The sequence below is a fragment of the Mastomys coucha genome, unplaced genomic scaffold (genome assembly GCF_008632895.1).
Source record: "Mastomys coucha isolate ucsf_1 unplaced genomic scaffold, UCSF_Mcou_1 pScaffold18, whole genome shotgun sequence".
NCBI lineage: Eukaryota > Metazoa > Chordata > Mammalia > Rodentia > Muridae > Mastomys > Mastomys coucha.
This window is the reverse complement of record NW_022196900.1, coordinates 29,995,821-30,019,618: the sequence shown is the minus strand read 5'-3', so window position 1 is coordinate 30,019,618 and position 23,798 is coordinate 29,995,821. Positions and strand designations below refer to the sequence as shown.

The following is a 23,798-nucleotide window of genomic DNA, read 5'->3' as shown; positions in this document are numbered from 1 at the left end:
ATAAATAAAATAAAAAACAAAAACTAAAACAAACCCCTGCTTCCTCCCCCCTCCCCCTGCTCACCACCTCACCCCCTCCTGCTTACTGGCCCTGGCATTCCTCTACACTGGGGCATAGAACCTTCATAGGCCAAGGGCCTCTCCTCCCATTAATGACCAACTAGGCTATCCTCTGCTATATATATGCTGCTGGAGCTATTAGTCCCACCCTGTGTACTCTTTGGTTGGTGTTTTAGTCCCTGGGAGCTCTGAGGGTACTAGTTAGTTCATATTGTTGTTCGTCCTAAGGGGCTGCAAACCCTTCAGCCCCCTGGGTCCTTTCTCTAGATCCTTCATTGGGGACCCTGTACTCAGTCCAATGGATGGCTGTGAGCCTCTACTTTATGTGCTAGTGCTACAAATGAATGTAAATGTCAATTTAAAATAGAATACAGAGTAAAATTCTAATAAAGTTGGATAGCACCACAGGGATAGTTAGTAAACTGAGAGAACATCTGATTTGATTTCAAATGTGGCTCTTTAACTTGTGAGGCTTCTTCCCCAAACCCTCAACCAGGTTTACAGATGTGTTGGTTTAAAGTGTTGTGGTCTAACAGGGGCTGTATCTTATGTTAACTTCACAGCAAGTTTAGCAAGTGTTTTGAATTAGTAATCAGTCCAATCTCCCCACTCCGTAGTGGGCAGAGGGAATCAAGTGTAAGCACTGACTAACAAATCACAAGAGTAAAAAAAAGAAATCTAAAGAAAATTCTAGAGTCCAAGTTAAGTCAACTGGGAAAGCAAAACAAACTAAAAGCAGATCTGTTTCCTGGAATATATCTATTAGTGCTTACGCAGTTTCTATAGGTAGAAATAAACACTCAGTCATGTTTATCCACACTAACAAATTAGGCAGAGGCCCATGATGACCAGTAAGTGCTGACTGTATTTCTGATTTTGTCAATGTTTAGTTTTAGAAAACTATGTACTAGGCTCTCTTTTGTTTCAATGATTCAGTATGGACTTACACTTGAGACTTTACTCTCACATCTCATGAGACTTTCTAATAGCCAATGGCCTTAGAAGGGATAGTTCTTCAAAAATGACTGGAGAATGTACTGGAAATGAAGAACATTAGAATTCTTGTTCTGACTTAGTGAGACTCAGTAAATACTTGGCTCTGGTCCTCCCCATCCTTACTCAGAGGAATATAGTTGACCAGCTTTGGTGTGTTCCTTCTAACTCTAGTCCCACAAAACATTTTGTGTCAGAAATACTATCCTGGACTATGTGTCTCTACCAAGATAGGAATCATGTTGGCTTCTAAGAATGCACACATACCTCAGCATCAAATGCTCTGAAAAGTCTTGAAGTAAAAAACTCTGTTGCAGTTTAAGTTATTCCTATGAAAATATATTGTTATGTTGTTTTTAAAACAAAATCTCAATTGTTTTGTTTTCCCAATGAAGGCTCGGAAGATAGATGCTGGGGTTAAAGCCTGCAAGCTCAGAAAGGCAGAAAAACACCCAGCTGACCTTTCTCTTCATCAGGTGTTCCACCCCCATACCATTTCAAACAACATATTTCCAAATGAATGTCGCTCTCTTTTACTTCCTCTACATCTCTCTCTCTATCCTTCCTCTTGACTCCTTCTGAATCTCTATGTATTTTTCTTAATAATCATATGTCTATTTCCTGTCAGGTGGTTGCTTGCTCTGCCTCTTGATCTGTGGTTGATTTTATTTAATCCTGTTTACAATATTTGAGCAGAAAGCTCTTGTATTAAAGGTGTTCTAAGGCTGAGCCACACTACAACTAAAAACAAGGTTTCCCAGTACATGACACAATCTTGGGATTCACAGTGTGATCAAATATCCTGTCATGTTATCAAAAAACTTTTATAATACTCATTATTATTGTTACAATATTTTATAAATTTTAAGGAATATGACAAAAAAGATATTGTAGGCATTGAAGGGAAAGTCTCTGGGAGGAAGTTGGGGTACAAAAGGGAAACAAGAATATAATTTAATTCTATTTACGTAAAATATGTTTTTAAATGTTAACAAATTCAAATAAATTGAAATCATGTAACTTTTCTCATCATAATGCAATAAAAGTTAAAAAAAGAAAAAAAAAGAAAAATAAATCTTGTAATGTTTATGAATCTATTTTGGGGAAATGACTATAGGAAAACTTTAAATGTTTTATAGAGCAAAATCTAGAAAGTATCAGACAAAATGTCTTAATACACGCTCCAACTCCAAAATGTATTGCTTATATATGACTATCTTCATTTTCCAATGAGAAATTGGGAGTCTAGAAAAATTAAGCCAATCAAGGCAACTCATGAAAAGGTAGTTGAACCTGAAAGTTTAGAATCTGAATATGGCGGCGAAATTCTCTAGGAACATTTATACTACAGATGATGGGTAAACACAAGACAAAATTATTTCACATAGCCTCATTTGTCTCTACAGCACCTACCATCTACAAGGTCTAGGCATCCTTCAGAATAGTGGTGCATTGGAGAAATTCATTTTGAAAACAAGATAGGCTTGATCTATGGATGGCCTTGAGTATCAGACACAAGATACCTCATTTAAAGAAGGCTTTCTGACTGACTCTCACTCACCAAGATATGAAGAGTTCTTATATGCTTATATCTAGGGTAATTCTTATTGAATTTTAGGAGTTTTTGTTTGTTTTTGTTTTTGAATTGTTTTGCTTTCAGAATCTAAATGAGGAATGAATAAATAAATGAAAAAGGGAATGAAACTGAAAAAGAATTGCAATGCTGTACATGTATCTTTCTTCATGACAATAGTGGCTCTGGAATGGAACAACTTTGCTAGAGAATTTATGCTCAAGCTACCTGCTTTCAGCTCACTCATCTGTTAGTACATACTTTTTCTATTTTTGTTTTCTTTCTGACTTTATGTTTGCTCATACTTTACTGTTAAGAAATCTTCCATTAACACAATGCATCGATCCTAAGGACAGGCAAGGTCTCTTTATTGGCTGTGTCTCCTTCTCTACACACAGAGTAGGTTTATGTTTTTAAATAATTAAGGGCATATTCCAAATATTTTGGGTGAAGGACATCATGCCAGGAAATAATATGAAGTATAAACGATGTACCAATTCCTGGAATGAAGAAAAGGAAAATGTTAGAATACAAAATAGAAGTACTTAACTTAGAAGGAGAGCTAAACCGAAATCTGAAGAGCAAATAGGAGTTAGTAAGAAAATAAGAAAAGTAAGTGAAGGCACAGTAATCTAGGTGGAAAAAACAAACTCCCAGACAAGAGAGAAACAAACTACACTGAGAAATTGAAAGGTGTCCTCTGTTGGGAATCACACCTAAGACTTCCTCAGAGATCCTCATGAAACATAAAAGGGAGCATCAATTCTGTGTCCTTGACCAGAAGCAAATTTGGCATGGGCAAAACTTGTACTGGTGCCAAGATGTCAAAGAAGTCAGAGACTTAGTTCCTGAAGATTTGTAGCTAACCCTCTCAAGACCACTGTATGCTCAGTCTGTCACATACTATAGATAATCCTGTGTTCTTTTTGTGTAAAATTGCTTCATTAGCTTTTTCTAATTTTATTCCATTGTGCTATGGCTTTATGCTGACTCTGCCACATCCTCACCTTGTAAACAGTATGTGAGATATTTTATGTCTTAATAAACTTGTTATTAGGAGTCATCAGCTCATGAAGGCCTCCTGATCCCAGTTTATCTTTTCTATTTTCTAATCAATGATTTCCTCTTTCTAAACCTGGCATTTCAGGACCCTCATTATGGTGGGCTTGGTTCAGTTTCACTTGGTTCAAAGAAGTGGAAGAACTATAAGCACAGACCAAAGGAGAATTGCATGCTTTGCTTGAGTGTCCAATAGGCTCTAGGCATGTGGCCCTAGTGCATGTGAAATAGGCCTATTATAAGAACAGGACTTGTGCAAAAGTTGGCCAGATCTATCTACAGCTACAAATGAGACAATATATTAGAAAATGCAAAGTTCAAAGAGCCCTATTAAAATCTTCTTCAGTTTTTGAAGAAGTGATTTAATCCTGGTCTAGGGTAATAATAGTACAGATAAGAACATTGTTTAGCTTTGCGAGTTTTTAAAAAAGAATGCTGAATTGAATTAGAAGCTGTGTTAACTTGGTGATTAATTAAATATGAGAGGTGGTGAGTAAGATAGATATACAAACACTACTCTGTTTTCTGGCCTGACAACCAGATAACAATCAAAAGATTGCATTCATTGATGTTAGAGAAACAAGAGAAGAGACAGATTTTTAACAATGGGGTTTCTGAAAACTACATCTACGCCATTCATTCTTTTTTTTTTCAGACTCATTTATGAACTCTAACCACTTGCTCAATTAATTTGTCATTCACTACACAGAAAAAAGTATTTACAAATGAGTTTAGGTCTCTTAGAAAGAAAGGAGATCATTTATACAACTCTGTATCTATCTATAGATGGGTTGTTAAGGTCTGTCTGATTAAAATGGAGAATAAGCAATATTTTGAAACAACTACTTTGTTTCATATGGTTCATCAAGCTTTATAAGTCTAGCCTCTCATACCTTTGGACACTAGGATAAACAAAATAATAAAAGTACTTGAGAAAGTATTTGTGAGCCATTTGGATTTTATGTATTTTTGATGACTCGGAAAAATTGTGGAATAGCTTCGGTTTCAGTGTGTTAGCTTCTACTAAAGTACTGGTTTCAGAGAAGAATGTTTTGAATACATTGGTTTTAAAATGCATTCAAATAAGTGTGACCAGAAGTTTGAAGAGACATAGTGGTATAAGCCTCTGTTAGAGGACTTTGTAATATTATCTTGAAAAATATGAAATAAGACTGTGAGTATGGTTTATAGGATGAAGACACTTGCTTTATAACACTGAGAGTCATCCTTGAAACCCACATTAATAGCCAGTGGACTGGAATGCATCTGTAATGTCAGTGTTTCTATGGTGAGATGGGAGAGAGAGTTAAGAGAGTCACTCAGAAGATTCTGACAAGCTAGCCTGAAGTACACAGGGCAGCAGCAAAAAGAAAAAGAGAGACAATGCCTCAAAGAAAGTGAAAGGTGATAATTAATTGCTGAAAATATTCTCTGACCTCTACTTATGTGTGCCCTTGGTATGCATATAAGAACATTTACACACCCATATACATACATGTTTACACACACACAGTAAGAAGTACAATTCATAAGCATAGAAATGGTTCTTGTAGATAAGAAGGATATGAGATTTGGATATAGAAGACTGAGAGGGAAAAGCAATAAATTACATATATGTACATTATATATGACATATAAAGTATATACAATATATATAATATAATAATATATTTCTATGTATAATACATTATTATATGTAATGATATATATAATATAATATATAATTGTATATAGACAATATGAATTATGTATATAATACATAATTATGTTAAGTTGAAGATGGCTTATTCAGCTGAATTGTCTTTCAATTATTATACTTACTCTGTTTTAAAAATTTCTTCCAAATATAATTTTTTCTGTAGAAAGTCCTAATATACCACGTTCTCTTTCTCTTATATGGTAATCCATTTATTCTTCCTTGGACTTGTTTCCTCTTTTTGTAATCAGCAATGGTAGTATTATAGAGTCTATGGTGTTGATTGAAAAATAAATTAGGAAGACAGGACCAGCCAAGAGGCACAGGCCACGGAAGCAGCAAAGCAGCTGGGACAGGGTCTTTCCTGCTTCCATCTACACCTAGAAGGTGCACCTGTTCCACAGCCCTCTGTGCACTTTTCCCTCCAGGGGAGAGAGTTGGTCTCCAGGGAATGCTGTGACCCAGGGACTCAGGTGATATCACCATTTTATCTCTGGTGAGTTTCTAAGGCAGGACCAGCCAGGAGGCACAGCCCACAGAAGCTGCCGAGCAGCTGGGAACGGGTCCTTTCTACATCCATCTGCACCTAGGAGGGACTGCTGATCCAAAGCCCTCTGTGCACAGGTCTTACCAGGAGAGAGCTGATCTCCCAGGAGTGCTGACTCAGGCTTACAGACCCACAGGAGGAACAAGCTCCAGCCAGACACAGCAAGAACATCTAACACCAGAGATTACCAGATGGAGAAAGGCAAATGCAGGAATCTAACCAACAGAAACCAAGACTACTTGGCATCATGAGAATGCAGTACTCCCACCACGACAAATCCTAGATACCCCAGCACACCAGAAAAGCATGATTTGGATTTAAAATCATATCTTATGATGGTGATAGAGGAATTTAAGAAGGACATAAATAACTCACTTAAAGAAATATAGGAGAGCACATGTAAAGAGGTACAAGCCATTAAACGGGAAACACAAAAATCCCTTAAAGAATTACAGGAGAACACAAGTAAACAAGTAGAAGCCCTTAAGGAAGAAACACAAAAATCCCTTAAAGAATAACAGGAAAACACAACCAAACAGGTGAAGTTGTTGAACAAAACCATCCAGGATCTAAAAATGCAAGTAGAAATAATTAAGAAATCACAAAGAGAGGCAACACTGGAGTTAGAAAACCTAGGAAAGAAATCAGGAGCCATAGATGCAAGCATCATCAACAGAATAAAAGAGATAGAAGAGAGAATCTCAGGTGCAGAAGATACCATGGAAAACATTGACACAATAGTCAAAGAAAATGCAAAATGCAAAAAGCTCCTAACACAAAACATCCAGGAAATCCAGGACACAATGAGAAGACCAAAGATAATAGGTATAGAAGAGAGTGAAGACTTTCAACTTAAAGGGCCAGTAAATATCTTCAACAAAATTACAGAAGAAAACTTCCCTAACCTAAGAAAGAGATGCCCATGAACATACAAGAAGCCTACAGATCTCCAAATAGACTGGACCAGAAAAGAAATTCCCCGTCACATAGTAATCAAAGTACCAAATGCACAAAACAAAAAAGAATATTAAAAGCAATGAGGGAAAAAGGTCAAGTAACATATAAAGACAGATCTATCAGAATTACACCAGACTTCTAGCCAGAGATTATGAAAGCCAGAAGATCCTGGGCTTATGTCATACACAAATGCTAAGAGAACACAAAAGCCAGCCCAGGCTACTATACCCAGCAAAAATCTCAATTTCCATAGATGGAGAAACCAAGGTATTCCATGAGAAAACCAAATTTGCACAATATCTTTCCATAAATCCATCCCTTCAAATGATAATAAATGGAAAAATCCAAAACAAGGAGGGAAATGACAGCCTATAAAAAACAAGAAAGTAATCTTCCAACAAAACTAAAAGAAGATAGCCACATGAACAGAATTCCAACTCTAACAACAAAAATAACAGGAAGCAACAATTACTTTTCCTTAATATCTATTAATGTCAATGGACTCAATTCTCCAATAAAAAGACATAGACTAACCATCTAGCTATGTAAGCAGGACCCAACATTTTGTTGCATACAGGAAACCCACCTCTGTGATAAAGACAGACACTACCTCAAAGTAAAAGTCTGGAACACAACTTTCCAAGCAAATGGTCCCAAGAAACAAGCTGGAATAGCTATTCAAATGTTGAATAAAAATGACTTTCACCCTAAAGTGATAAAAAAGATAAGGAGGGACACGTTATACTCATCAAACATAAGATCTACCAAGTGGAAATCTCAATTCTGAACCTCTGTGCTCCAAATTCAAGGGCATCTACATTCATAAAAGAAACTTTACTAAAGATCAAAGCACACATTGCACTGCACACAATAATACTGGGAGACTTCAACACCCATTCTCTGCAATGGGCAGATCATGGAAACAGAAACTAAACAGAGACACAGTGAAATGAATATTAACTTAAGAACCAAATGGTTTTAAAAGATATCTACAGAACATTTCATCCTAAAACAAAAGAATATACCTTCTTCTTAGCACCACATGGTACCTTCTCCAAAATTGACCATATAGTTGGTCACAAAACAGGATTCAACAGAAAGAAGAAGATTGAAATAATTCCTTGCATCCTATCTGATCACCACAGACTAAGGCTGGTCCTTATAGTAAAAATGGCCTTCTTGCCATTTTTAGAACTCTGGTGGAATCAACATCCCTGACCTTAAGCTGTACTACAGAGCAATTGTGATAAAAAAAAAAACAAAAAAAAAACAAAAAAACAAAAACAAAACAAAACAAAAACTGCATGATATTGGTACAGTGACAGGCAGGTAGATCAATGGAATAGAATTGAAGACCCAGAAATGATCCCATACACATATGGTCACTTGATCTTTGACAAAGGAGCTAAAAGCATCCAGTGGAAAAGAGACAGCCTTTTCAACAAATGGTGCTGGTTTAACTGGTGGTTAGCATGAAGAAGAATGCAAATAGATCCATTCCTATCTCCTTGTACAAAGCTCAAATTTACGTGGATCAAGGACTGCCACATAAAACAAGATACACTGAAACTAATAGAAAAGAAAGTGGGAAAGATCCTTGAGCACATGGGCACAGGGGAAAATTTCCTGAACGGAACACCAATAGTTTATGCTCTAAGATCAAGAATTGACAAATGGGACCGCATAAAATTACAAAGCTTCTGTAAGGCAAAGGACACTGTCAATACGACAAAATGGCAATTAACAGATTGGGAAAATATCTTTACCAAACCTATATCTGATAGAGGGCTAATATCCAATATATACAAAGAACTCAAGAAGTTAGACTCTAGAGAACCAAATAACCCTATTAAAAAATAGGGTACAGAGCTAAACAAAGAATTCTCAACTGAGGAATACCAAATGGCTGAGAAGCACCTAAAGAAATGTTCAACATCCTTAGTCATCAGGGAAATGGAAATCAAAACAACTCTGAGATTCTACCTCACACAAGTCAGAATGGCTAAGATCAAAAATTCAGGTGACAGCAGATGCTGGCAAGGTTGTGGAGAAAGAGGAATACTACTTCATTGCTGGAGGGATTGTAAGCTGGTGCAACTACTCTGGAGATCAGTTTGGGGATTCCTCAAGAAATTGGACATAATACTACCTGAGGACCCAGCTATATCACTCCTGGACATATACCCAGAATGTGTTCCAACATGTAATAAGGACATATGTTCCACTATGTTCATAGCAGCCTTATTTATAATAGCCAGAAGCTGGAAACAAACCAGCTGTACCTCAACAGATATCCTTCAACCCATGATTGGATACAGACAATGTGGTACATTTACACAATGGAGTACTACTCAGCTATTAAAAACAATGAATTTATGAAATAGGGAAATGGATTGATCTGGAGAATATCATCCTGAGTGAGGTAATCCAATGAAAAAAAATACACATGGTATGCACTCACTGATATGTGGATATTAGCCCAGAAGCTCAGAATACCCAAAATACAATCCACAAACCACAAGAAACTCAAGAAGAAAGACCAAAATATGAATACTTTGATCTTTCTTAGAAGGGGGAGCAAAATACCCATGGAAGGAGTTGCAGAGACAAAGTATGGAGCACAGACTGAGGAAGGATAATCCAGAGACTGCCCCACCTGGGAATTCTTCCCATATTCCATTACCAAAACCAGACACTATTATAGATGCCAGCAAGTGCTGTTTGACAGGAGCCTGATATAGCTGCTGAGAGGCTCTGCCAGTGCCCAACTAATACAGAAGTAGAGGCTCACAGCCATCCATTGGACTGAGCACAGGGTTCCCATTGAAGGAGCTAGAGAAAGGACCCAAGGAGCTGCAGGGGTTTACAGCCCATTAGGAAGAAGGACAATATGAACTAACTAGTACCCTCAGAGCTCCCAGGGACTAAACCACCAACCAAAGAGTACACATGGTGGGATTCATGGGTCCAGCTGCATATGTTTCAGAGGATGTCCTAGTCGGTCATCAATGGGAGAAGAGGCCCTTGGTCCTATGAAGGTTCTATGCCCCAGTGTAGGGGAATGTGAGGGCCAGGAATCAGGAAAGGGTGTGTTGGTGAACAGGGGGAGCAGAGAGGGAACAGTTTTTGTCTCAGAGGGGAAACCTGGAAAGGGGATATCATTTGAAATGTAAACAAAGAAGATATCTAATTAAAAAAAAACTTTAACTACAAAAGAAAAAAGAAAAAAAAGAAAGAGAGAGAGGGAGCAAGAAAGAGAGATCTCACAATAATGTTTGAAAAAAAGGAACAAGTATTTTATGTAAATTTCTACAAATAAACACTTCAGATATTTCAAAAAAAAAAAAGAAAGAAAAATAAATTAGATAATCCATGTAAAATGCCTGTCAGAATGAATAAGAGCCTTTGATATAGGATAATATTGTTCCAAAAATTTCCATGGACAGCCCTGGGAATTAATCTTAACTAATTACCTCATAGTTTTGGGGAAGTTATCTTAGAAATATAGATAGTAAGAAATCCACAGGGGAAAAAAAAAACATTTACTTAACATTTGTTGAAGTTGATCTGATGAAAGGACAATTTGGAAACAATGACTTCCAGAGCATATTTTCAGAGAATAGAGACTGAAGCACACAATTATGAGGATACTGTGGGGACTGAAGATGACAAACACCACAAGATATAAGTTTATTGTTATGCTAAGTTTGTTTAAAACCTTACATTCAAAAAATAGCAGTTGAACCTTTTAAACCATATGTTCTATGTGTCATGATTCATACATTTCTTGTTCTTCAAATCTCTTGTTTAAATAATCATCAAGTATGCAAAGTAACTCCTTACCTTTCAATGGAAACCAGCATCTCAATGTGTTATGTATTCTTCCAGTGTTTACTGGGATGTCTTTTTTGCTGGCCTATTAAGATTGTAACTAATTTGTGTTCCACCATGTTGTGGAAAGGCCAGAGCCTTTGGCCCATGACAGATTGCTTAGAATCCCAGATCTATCCCTTCTTATGTATACCACAGTGAGTGATTCACTGAGTCTCAAAATGGCAATATAAGGTAATGGTGAAGACCTTTTTTGTTTCTTCTATACAAAACAACTGATATTATATGCACTGAGTAACTGTATGAGTTAATCATACTTACTGAGTTTATATTTAAATTTGTGCATATACATGTATAATTTTATACATAAATAGATTTGTACACATATAAATAAGCATGTGATTAGATATTTATTTCCCCCTTATTAAATTTATTTTATTGTTATTGTTTGAAAATTGTTAAATGTATGTGTTATGCTATAGGAAATAATGCAGAATTTAGATCAGATGTCTTTGAACATTTTCAGAACAACAGTCTCTTGTTTTGGATGCTTTGATTTGAATACTAGTATATGTTCTTGTTTACACACAGTCATTTATTTTTTCCCAAAGGAAAGCAGAATGAGGTAGAAAACGTCTAAACCAAGTAAAAATATTTATCTATTAGTAGTAGAGAAAAAATGTTGCTTAAATTAAACTTTCATTCTCTATCATGAAGAAGAAACTGAAAATAGGTAGTTTCATGGCTAGTATAATGACAGCAACATTTAACTAAGAATACAGGATTGTGTTTTTCTCTGTGGTTCAAGGCATTAACTTTAACCCAAGACTACTTTATGGTCATATATAAGTGTCTAGTTATTCAACTCTTCCCTAAATAATGCAATTGATAAAAAGGGGAAAGACAGACATGCTTAAAAAGCATCATAAAAAGTGATTCAATTGTCCCCTAAATTCTCTCTGGAGATTCCATATACCAATTTCTTGCAACATATTGACTAGAACTTGATCATACAGTTGGTTGTTTCTAGCTCCAAAGGAGTCTAAGAAGTGTAGGATTTTATTCTCGGTGGTAATAATGTAAAAAGATAGGGTAAGATGATATATAAGAATAGAAAGTACAAGTTTAGCCTAGATATTACTAAAATATTTAAACTCATGAACTGATTCCATTGGTGCACAAAGACTCCTTGGGACAGAAGTTTGAGTGGAATCTACAGCCATAAACAAGGATGCTTGTATGCATAGGGAACTATGACCTAGTGACTATCATTAGCATAGTTTGGAGTCTGGATATGCTGTTTGTTGTCAACCCTGTGAGAGTAACAGAATTTTAGAAGTTTATCCTGAGTCTTTTGGAAAAGCAATAATTTTCTACAAATAACAATGGCAATTATTTGGAATTTAAAATCATTTTCTAATTTGACATTGCTTTCTCACGAAAATATGGGGTGGGCAAAGATTATTATCATCTTTATCTGACATTTGAAAAACAAAACTTAGAGAGGGTGAAGTAAAATGTATAAGGTCACATAGCTATCAAGTGGCAGAGCTGGGATTTAAACTTTATCCTTCTGACTCTTAAGTGTTGAGCTGTTTACATTGCACTGACAAGCACTCAAAAACAGTGTGGCTTTGGGGTCAGAAAACAATGTGGGCTGGAATTCATGCTCTACCCTTTTGATATCAAATGCAGAAGTAATCACTTTTGGGAGGCACAGTCCTTTTAATGTTAATATGTGCACAGGTTCTTGTTAGCACTACCACAAAAGCATGTCAACATCAAACAATGCCCTTTTAAGGGCTTTATAGGCTTCACAGTGTTGTTAGTGCAGGACTTATGCCTGTGCTCATATAGACAGTCAGAATTCAAAGTTATAGCACAGTATTGCTCAAGGCAGGCATATGTGTAACTAAAGTCTTAGCTACAATGAACAGAAAGCAAAAGTAAAGATGTCTTGAGAACAAATACATTGTCTTATCTATTGAGAAGTCTCAGTGATACTGGTTTGTTCTGCAGAAGCTCCTACCCTACCTTTCTATGAAGTTATTGTCTTCATGCTCTGGATATTCACAAAACACTCTATGGGTATTTCATTTGCCACTTCCAGATAGGTTATATCTATAGACAAACGGGTACCATCTTCAATTAATTTCATCTTAGAGAAATATATTCTGATCTAGAAGCCCTATCGCAAAGCCCTCCTTTCCAATGTTAATGATCAATACTGAACCACATGGCAATTAGTTAACTAGCTAATCATGGAAAGGGGAAATCTGATACTAGTCATATACAGGCTTGAGCAGTGATTTGCTATAAACTCCCCATAAATCATATTCTTACATGACTGGGTCTGTTAAACTTTGGAAATGAAGATTATGGATAGTAGGTAGTCAGGGAACAGAACATCTGTAGGCAGATTTCTGGTGATGATTAACCTCTGTATTCTGAGACCAGGAAAGCTCTGTTTGAACGGGCCTAAGACTTATCAGTTCAGTGTAAATATATTTTCTCTAGATAAGTCTTTTCTTTAAAAAAAAAATTGGATATTTTATTTGTTTACATTTCAAATGCTATCCCCTTTCCCAGTTTCCCCTCTGCAAACACCCTAAGACATCTCCCCTTACCCCATTTCTATGAGGGTGTTCCCCTGCCCACCCATGCACCAACTCAATCACTCACTTCTCATCCCCCTAACACCCCTAACTGGGGCATCAAGCCTTCCCTACCATTGGTCCTAGATAAGACCCCTTCAGCTCCTTCAGTCCTTCCTCTAACTCCTTCACTGGGGTCCTTGTGCTCAGTCTGATGATTGGCTGTGAGCATCCACATCTGTATTGGTCAGGATCTGGCAGAGCCTCTTAGGAGGCTCCTGTCTGGAAGCACTTTTTGGCATCAGCAATAGTGTCTGGATTTGGTGTCTGCATGTAAGATGGAACCTCAGGTGTGGCAGTCTCTGGGTGGCCTTCCCTTCAGTCTCTGTTCACTATTTGTCCCTGCATTTCCTTTAGACAGGAGCAATTTTGGAGATGGGTGGGTGGCCCCATCCCTCAACCGGGGGAGGAGGGGCATGCGTAACCTCTAGATATAGTCTCGACAGGTTCTCTTTCCCCTTTGTGGGATATTTCAGCTAGTGTTATCCCAGTGGGGTCCTGGGAAGCTCTTGCTTTCCTGGTATCTGGGACTTTCTGGTTGCTACCCCCAATTCCCTAGCCCCCATTGCTACATATCTCTGTTCTAATTCCTGACCCTCTGTACATCTCCATCTCCTCCCGTACCTAATTCTGACCCTCTTTTTTCCCCTCCCGTTCCTCTCTTCCTCCCAAGTTACTCCCACCTTTTACTTCCCATGATTATATTGTTCCCCCTTCTAAGTAAAGACTGAAGCATCCACTCTTGGCTTACTTCCTCTTGAGCTTCATGTGGTACGTGAGTTGTATCGTGTTATTCTATCAGTGAGTACATACCATGTGTGCTCTTTCATGACTAAATTACCAAGTCTTTTCAATCTTGTTAGAGTGTGTGTGTGTGTGTGTGTGTGTGTGTGTATACACATGTGCATGTGTGCTAATAAAAAGGAAAGACAACACAGAAGGAAGAGGAGAAAAGAGGGGATAAAAATTGGGAGAAAAGAAGAGAAAGAACATCTGCTAGGTATCTTATATCGAACATTCTTGAGCACCATAATAACCATAGTATGTTCTTATTTATTTGTAAATAGAATTAAAACACACCAGAGGTTCATTGATTACAAATCACTTGATCTCTTCATTCTATTCGATAGTCCCAGAAAAACAATTATTCCAAACCAAAACAAGGTTGAGAAAAAAGAATTATCTGATTTGAGATGAAAAATATATATAATTAATTCAAGTATTTTATTTTTTACTATGCAAGATGAATAAAAGTATTGTATAATCAGTGCATAAATTACCTACAAATTTGAATACCGTTTCTTCTGAATTTATATTTTCCTAAGATTTTCATTGTTAGGATGATAGAAAACAAACATTTTCAAGAAGTTTAAAGATGACATTTCATTGGGTTTCTTTCAGTGTTGAGAAAAGATGAGCACAGAAGAGCAACAGGATGTGTTAACAGAGGTCAACCATCAGATTGTGTCTGCTCCAGGACTGATGCAATTATCTTGATTTATGATCCATTTAATCTAGTCTGTTCTCTTTATCACTTTCAGGATGTTCATAAATATGTGGGCCTTTGAGGGCAAAACCGTGTCATATTGATCTCTGTGTATCTCCACATTGCCTACCCCTGGATCTGGCCAGCCATAAGTGCTCTATGATATCTGACCGAAATGAATGTAGAAATGGCAAATGGCTGTCCTTGGCATTTGAGATCCTTGGTTTACTTATCCATATGACATCTTTGTTTATGGCAAAACACATTTGACACATCTTTTGATTTTCAGAAAGTCCGTTTTGAGGAATATAGAAATTTAAAGTGATGGAAAAAACATTATACTAACTTTTTTCTTTTGTTCCTACTGTTGTTATATGACAGGATAGACTGAAACATGAAATTCAATGGTATTGCTCAAAGCCATGGAAATTATACCATCCCCAGACCAAAGTTTCAGCTAATTTAAGACAATGGTTCTTTCACCAGCATCCTGTTGGGTGGTTTGTCATTCAAATGGACTTTCTCAATTCAAAGCTGCATTCTGCCTCTCCATGCCTGTCTGAAATTTCACCTTTAAATTTGATCATGCTGCACAGATATTGTGATTATTTTTAAGAATTTCAGGCATGAGCATACTGTATTTTCATCATTTCTAATCCTTGTGTTTCCCTTCCAATTCCTCCTTCCTGTGCCCACAACCTTTACTCTACTTGACTTCATTACCTCTTCTTTAGTGTGTATGTGCATATATATATATATATATATATATACACATATATGTTAAGTATATATTAAATAGATGTATATATAAAATACTACATATAAACTAAACATATATCTATATATAAAATATAATAAATATTCCATGAACTTATTATATTATATATAAAAAATTCATATACCTATATCCTACCAAGTCCTGCTAGTGTTGTCCATATTCACGTGTGTTTAGAATGGACCATTAGGATTAGTAAATGTGTCAGGATTTTGTATCTGTAGAAAACATATTCTGTATCCTTCAGTTACCTTTAATTGATGTGACTATAGTTCTTCATCTTGGAGTGAGAAATTATCATGTTTTTCTCACCCACATTGGCATGAAGTATATGTATAGTCTTATACAGCTCTTACTTAGGTAAATATATTGTTCAGATTCTTAGAGTGCAGCCTCACTGTTGTGTCTATATGACACAATCTTAAATCTGTTGTCCAAGTTATCTTTCTCTTGCACTATCTTTGCTGCCTCTTCTGCAATGGTCCATGAGCCTTAGGTATAGAGACTCTGTTTTATGTGTAGTAACTAGGTCTAAATTAAGTGCACCACAGTCACATATTTCTTGCTGTTGACCAGTTTTTCCCTTATTCTTTGGAAAAGATGCTTCTTGATGAAATTTGAGACCTAGTTACTTATCTATGGGGATAAGATTAAGTATTTAGAGTACAGCTGGAGGCTACAGTAATTTAGGAAAATGTAATAGTAGGTTTTTCTCCATGATATATATAACTTCTCTAGCCTTAGGTTCTTTTCACCCTTAGCAGCTTGCAAAGCATCTTCTAATAGCTTGCAGGATGGAGGCTTCCAGATCAGTTTCAGCTTGATTCTCCCAGTTGGGTGATGAAAGTATGTGTGTGTCTTCAGGAGTAAGACCTTACCTTGAGATGCAACCAAGGAGAATAACAATAGACTGTGTTTCACTTGCATAACAATTTTCTAATTTATAAAATATGTTAAGCATCTCATTTGATCTTCAGAGCTACAGGGAATATTGGACAGGGCCGGCATAATTAACCCCGTCTTAGAGATTAGGATACTGGCTTTCAGAAAGGTTACATACTTGTGACCCTGTAAACTCTGAATATTCTGTTTTCAAATGAATCAACCCATTGTTTAGTGCCTGCACACCCTGTGAACCTTCTCTCTTTCCACAGATTGAAAGATCTATGTCCTTGGATACTTGATATACTCTAAACACCAGTTATTGGTATAAATGTTCAGTGCTTCTAGGGGACCTAAAGTTAGGCTGTCTAAATATACTTTTTAGGGTGTATGATATTCATATTTTCCCTTACAAGTGGTCATGCAGTCTCCTTGAGTACTTCACTGATAGGGAATTCACTAACTTTTTTTTTTTTTTTTTTTTTTTTTTACATTTTATGTATGTTTGTAAACTCTTTGTGAACAAAACTTTTTGTCCTTATCATTCTTGCATCTCATCCACATCCTCCCACTGTAACAAAAGCTCAATAAGTTTCGTTGAATGAATAAATCAGAGGGTGAATGGTTGGATGGGTTTCTAATAAAATCTTCAAATAGAACTGTCTGGTATCTTTCAGAACTACTGACCTGTCACCCAAGGTGTTTTTAATTGCTAATTTATTTTGCTTTGGTTCGCATTTTAGAATTCTTAATGCAAATATTTTTGAAATACAAGTCATTGGTATAGCTGCTTATAAACTGGATGCATATCATCTGTGAGTGTAGGCAGATGTGTGATATGAAAGTGCGGTAATCTTTGGACCAGCCAGCAGCAGGAATAGATTACTAATACCTGTTTAGAGGGAGAGAGTTAACTCAGGGAAAACCAAGGGTAGAGTTTTATGTTAGAGAAGAGCATGAAGCACAATGATCAGTTTTGGGAAATGAACATGTAGGCAGACAGAAGTATAATTTTCTAATGGTTAAATTGAGTACATGCCAGCATATAAAGCATGCAATTAATACCCTGAATATACTAGTTATGTGATGCTGCACAATGGTCCAATCATGCACTGTTCTCATACGGGATAGTTAAAAAGAATTAACTAGGTGAAAACCACCCGGGTAGTTTTTCCTACTAAAAGTTACATGTGGTGACTGGAGAGATGCTCAGTGTTCCAGAGAAAGGTTGCTCTTGCAGAGGACTGGGTTTGTGTTTCCAACATAGCTGCTCACAACCACATTTATCTCTAGTTCCCAGGAACACAATGACCTTTCATGATCTCTGTGGCTGCCAGGCATGAATATGGTACACAGAAATATATGCAAGCAAACACTTATATACATAAAATTAGTAAGTGTAAACATTCTCTGTGTGTTTGTATGTGTGCACCAGCATGCGTATGGGAGTTGGAGAATAACCTTGGTATTATCCTTAGGAATGTCATATACCTCCTCTAAGACAGGTATTCTTATTGGCCTGAATCTCCTGAAGTAGGATAATTTAGGTGGCAGCAAGCCCCTAGGATTTTCCTATCTTCATTCTCCAGGGCTGGAATTACAAGTATATATCAACTTATCCAATTTTGTTTACATGGGTTCTGGGGCTCAGAGCTGGATGCTTGTATTTACAAAGCAAACACTGTTGTGACTGTAAAACCCATAATCTGTCCTAGTTATCTTTATCAGAGATTGGTGAGCAGCTAACTTGGAATAAGACCCTCATGTGCCTCCAGCTCTTGTTCAGTTCTATCTCAGTCTTCGGTCAAAGTCATTTGTATAAGGTGGCTGCAGAGAGAAGTGAATATGCCAAGATGAAATGATTCCATGATCTCATTTGTTCACTAATTGTCAACTTTTTTCAGATCCAACCTATTTGGAGACTGCCTATTTAGCATGATATAGATAAACTAACTTTCTCCTGCCAAGATGTGGGAATTTCTGGGACAACGACATCTTTAGTTCATGGGCCTCAGGGTAGAACTGTACATAAAGCTCAACCTGGGTTTTTTTTGTTGTTATTTTTGTTCTTTTGTTTGTTTCTGTTTTGTGTGTATATATTTGGGGGGGTGGGATTTTTTCTCTTGGTGATTTTACAATAACCACCACTAGTTCTCACTCCAGGCACATTTGCAGCACTAAAACATGAGGAAGAGTAGCTTTGTTCACAAACCACAGCCACAGCCTACTAGCCTCTCTGTCTCTCTCTTTCTGTTTCTGTCTCTGTTTCTCTTTCTGTCTCCCTCTCTCTGTCTCTTTTTCTCTTTCTATCTCATACACATACCAAGACACACACACACACACACACACACACACACACACACACACACACCTCCTTTCTCTGCTATCATTTCTTCATTTTCTTTTTTTTTTCAGTTCTTCATTTTCTAACATGTAGAGTGTCAAGGAAACCCCAAATTAACCTGTCTTTTATAAAGAGCAATTGATCTCCTGCTTGGATATTTTGGTGTCAACTGATATATGAGTCTGAATTCTCATCTTCTCACCTACTAAGGAATTTTTTTTTCAAATAATCACAGTCCCCCACTCCAACATCCCCCAAATCTACTAGCAAGTCTATAAAGTTTTGTAAAAACTTCAATACATGTTATTTCATACTGAATTTTGACTCCATAACTCCCCCTACCTTCTATTAGGCAACTTTCACCTGGCAATGTGAATTCTGTTCTACTATCATGGAAATGCATCAGAAGACCAAAACAGAGCACAGCTCTGCCATTTTCACTGGAAGCCAAGCTAAAAGCCACTCACATTGCAGTAAATTCTAGCTCCTCCTGCCCAGTTGACACTGATAACTTGTTCTGAATGGAGTATCTAAAAATTCCAGGAACAAAGAGAACAATCAGGCAATAAATCCCTGAAGAGGAGCCATCCAAGTGCATAAGGAAAAAGATGAAGCAGAAAACTGATCTGAACAATTCTTTCCAGACCTTGACACTTTCTGTCTACCATGCTCTGGTAACTCCTCAAAGGCCAGGCTTTCTGTGCATGTGGAAGAGAAAATGCATGGCGATGCCCTCTTTTTTTTTTTTTCTTTCTAGGATTCCTCTATGTATTCCTTTACTGAAATTTTTCAAGGGAATAAGCATCATGTTAAAAGCAAAGCAAAGCAAAAAAAAAAAAAATCCCATTATTTTTCAAAGGTACAGGGTCTTAGATTGAAAGATGTATCCACTGCTAAATGGTCACCACCTCCCTTAGAGAACTATTCATAAAAATTTACATATTCCATTAAATGGGAATTAAAACCGAAAGTAAAATGCTTGCTCAAGAATACATGGATCCTGAAACAAAAATAACCATGGTCATTATAATGTATAAACATTAAGCAAACAATTGTTCAAACTATTTTATTAGAATAAATTTATATTACAAAGACAAACTACAGGATGCCATTAAAGTAAAATAGGAAGTCTTGAGGCATGAACATGTTGAAGAATGCACATTTGAGTTGGCATCTAGGATGGGTTATGTATGGGTTGTACTATATAGCTTATCTGGACTCCAATATTAACTTCAAATCTATTACAAAGGTATTTTGTAGATGTGGTTAAAAACTAAAGCACCAACCAAAGAGTACACATGGAGTGACCCATGGATCCAGCTGCAGATGTAGCAAAGGATTGCCTTATCTGGCATCAATGGGAGGGGGCGCCCTTGGTCCTGTGAAGGCTCAATAAATACCCGAGTGTAGTTGAATGCTAGGGCAGTGAGGCAAGAGAAAGTGGGTTGGTAGGGGAGCAGCCTTATATAAGCAGAGGGGAGGAGATGAATAGGGGTTTGTGGGGGATAAACCAGGAAGTGGGATGACATTTGAAATGTCAATAAATAAGATAATAAATAAAAATGTGAAAAACCGATGGGAATTAGACTGGGCCACCCTTTTCGCCAAGATGGCACCGAGAAGCTCCTGCCCCTCCCAAAGCCAAAGCCAAAGCGAAGGCCTTGAAAGCTAAGAAGGCAGTGCTGAAAGGCGTCCTCAGCCACAAAAAGAAGATCCGAATGTCACCCACCTTCCAGCGGCCTAAGACCTTGCAGCTCCGGAGGCAGCCGAAATATCCTCGAAAGAGGGCACCTAGGAGAAACAAGCTTGATCACTATACTATCATCAAATTTCCACTGACCACTGAGTCAGCCATGAAGAAAATAGAGGATACCATAACTCTTGTGTTCATTGTGGATGTCAAGGCCAACAAGCACCAGATCAAACAGGTCGTGAAGAAACTCTATGACATCGATGTGGCCAAAATCAATACCCTGATAAGGCCCGATGGAGAGAAGACATATGTTCATTTGGCTCCTGATTATGATGCTCTAGATGTTGCCAACGAGATTGGGATCATCTAAACTGAGTCCAGATTCCTAATTCTAAATATATCCTTTTTTTCCACCATAAAAAAATGTGGAAAACAAAAACAAAAAATGAATGAGTGAATGAATGAATAAATAAATAAATAAATAAATAAATAAGTTACAACAATACTGGGCTTTAGGTTAAAAACAGCTACCCTGGAATAATGTAGACAAACTGTCTTCAAACAATAATAGGTTTTAACATTGAAAGGTTTTTACAAAGAGAAAGATATTGTGTTTCATCCCCAGGACAAAGGCTAAGGTGCCTATTTAATATATCAAAGCAGACCTGGTTGCCAGAGTTAACCCAGAATCCTTCAGTTACTACCTAGTACAGTGCATGGCTGACATTAGGTTGGCTGCCCTTCCATATGTAATTCAAACATTTTGCTTACCCACTCCTTTTGTCCACTTGGAGTCCTAGCTATTTCACCCGGTTTGCCTTCTCCCTTCTGCCATCCCCTCCTCCTCTCTCCATATGACCCATCTCAGTATGGTCATGCCCACCCTGGACTTTTCTAGCCATCCCTGCCTCTACCTATGCTATCCCTTTGATCTACAGTAAATGTTCTTGTGCACTGCACGTAGGAGCAATCATGTCATTTCCTTTTTATTTCCCTTTATTTTCAATCAAAATTCTTATTAAAAAATGTCATCAATTCTTTGTAAGTTGGGAGTCTGTGTTGTCTTGGGAGCTTCCCAGTGAATTCTCTTTTCTCTATCACTCTACACACACACACACACACACACACACACACACGCACACACACACACACACACACGCACACACACACAGATGGGGGAGAGAAATTATATGCATTATATGTACACACACACACATATGTATCACAACCACATAACGTCCCACAGTTGATACTATGTTAGAGACCCCAACTGCCTCAGCATCTGAAAGAAAGTGACGAGAAATTGAAGAAAGCTGTTGTTTTGGCCTAGAGACCAGTCAATGTGAGTGTCTTTCTCGGCATCTCTTCTCCATGCCTATGATTCCTCCAACATGCTTTTGCCACTCAAAGAAGTTCTTCTACTTATCTATCTTCTAATGTTGATTCTTCTTTTACTTTTCTATTTAAGTATCTAAAACAGACTCTCTTTCTTGGCAGGGTTATTCTGTTTTTTAATTACATATTTCTTTATTTACATTCCAAATGATATCCCTTCCCAGGTTTATCTAAGACCATCTAAGCCCACTTTGTCAGCCTCATGTCTCTCTTTTCCTCCCTGCATACATGCTTTGATAACCCCTGGTTGAGACAGAATCACTTCTGGTCTGTCTCTTTAGATCATCACTGTAAATGCAGAAAGTGTTTCAATGCCTTTTAACAAATTTACACAAATCAATTTTAGATTTTAGTGTGACCTGCCTCCTCTCTCCCCGTTACCCTCTCCTTTCCTTCTTTCTCTTCCCTTCTTCTTCCCTCTTTCCTCCCTTCAGCAACCAATTTATCTTGCTCAAATGTAAAAGTTCAGGGAACCCTATAACATTGTTTCTGTTTCCATTATCTACCTCTTCTCAAGGAGCTATCATTCCCTTGAGATTTATTTTCTCTGAATCTAAGGTTTTTGTTTGTTTGTTTTTTGTTTTTGTTTTTTGTTTTTCTCTGCTTATATCCCTATGTCCTGGTTCCTTACCTTACATCTGAAGCCCCTGTTGCAACAGTACTGAAGGTATTTTGTTGTTCTACTTGTTCTGGAAATAAACTTTTGAGATATACATACATAGCTTGTGTTTGCCATTTGGAATGAGATTCTATGTAGTATTGGTTTGAAATGACTATAGAGATGCCCAGGCAAGTATTCTAATAGTAAAGGGTTTTTTACATGGAAGGGATCTTATAATTCATTTAAATTTCATTTTACCTTAGATATAGGTATTTTTTGCTATGTACTTAGACTGCAATGATTAATCACATAGCAGAATTCATTGGGATATGCGATCTTTCCATACCAGAATTCATAAGAATACCTTTGAGCAGATTAAACAGAAATTTGGAATGAGGAGGGTACAGGCAAGGGGAAGAGTTATTACAGAATATTCTAGAAACCCTAAAGGGGTCAGCTCCACAGAACGTCCAGGGTATGTTCATAAGCACCAGAGTGGGAGATGGTTCTGGCAAATTATGGGAGTATGAAAAGGGAAATGATGGAGGATTCAGGGCTGCTGAGCGTTATAAAATCCCATATACTAAAAGAGAGGCATGCTGAAAAATAGAAATGGGAACTTTGATGCTATGAGTTTGATATTATGGGTTTTCAGACATTTTGATATTGCCTAAGACAAAAAGCTTTAAACTCCCAGCTTCTGTTGTTTTTATGAAGGAATGTAAACAGATCATTACATCTGATCCTCCACGACCGTGTTTCCAAGTCAAAGTTTGCATGTTACACTTAGGTTCCTCATGGTGGTACCTTTAGGTCTTCTTGCATCCTAAAGTTTTGGTTCATCTTTGAGCTTCTGGCACTCTGTTATTCATTTTGTTGTGTCAAAAAAATATGCTTTGGGAGACATGTGTGCTTGAGCAGAAAGAATACTTTTACAGCCATGCTAAACTGAGTTAGTCTGCATCTCATATCATAGAGAAATCTGCCAATACAGACATCAATAGAAGGCTGTGACAGTTTTGAGTTAAAGTGTGTGTGTGTGTGTGTGTTTCTTTTTCATTTTTTTTCTTTTTTTTATTAGATATTTTCATTATTTACATGTAAATTTCTCCTTTCCCAAGTTTCTCCTCCAAAAAACAAAGAAACAAACAAAAACAACAAAAATAAACTCCTGATGCCTCCCTCCTCCCCATGCCTGCCACCCCACCTTCTCCCACTTATTAGCCTTGGCATTCCCCTACACTGGGGCACA

The 23,798-nt window shown here is 37.2% G+C and overlaps 1 pseudogene; it reads left to right on the top strand.

Moving 5' to 3' along the window:
* Nucleotides 1-20,920, top strand: part of LOC116095259 — a 31,015-nt pseudogene extending 10,095 nt beyond the window's left edge.
* The last annotated feature ends 2,878 nt before the right edge of the window (nucleotides 20,921-23,798 follow it).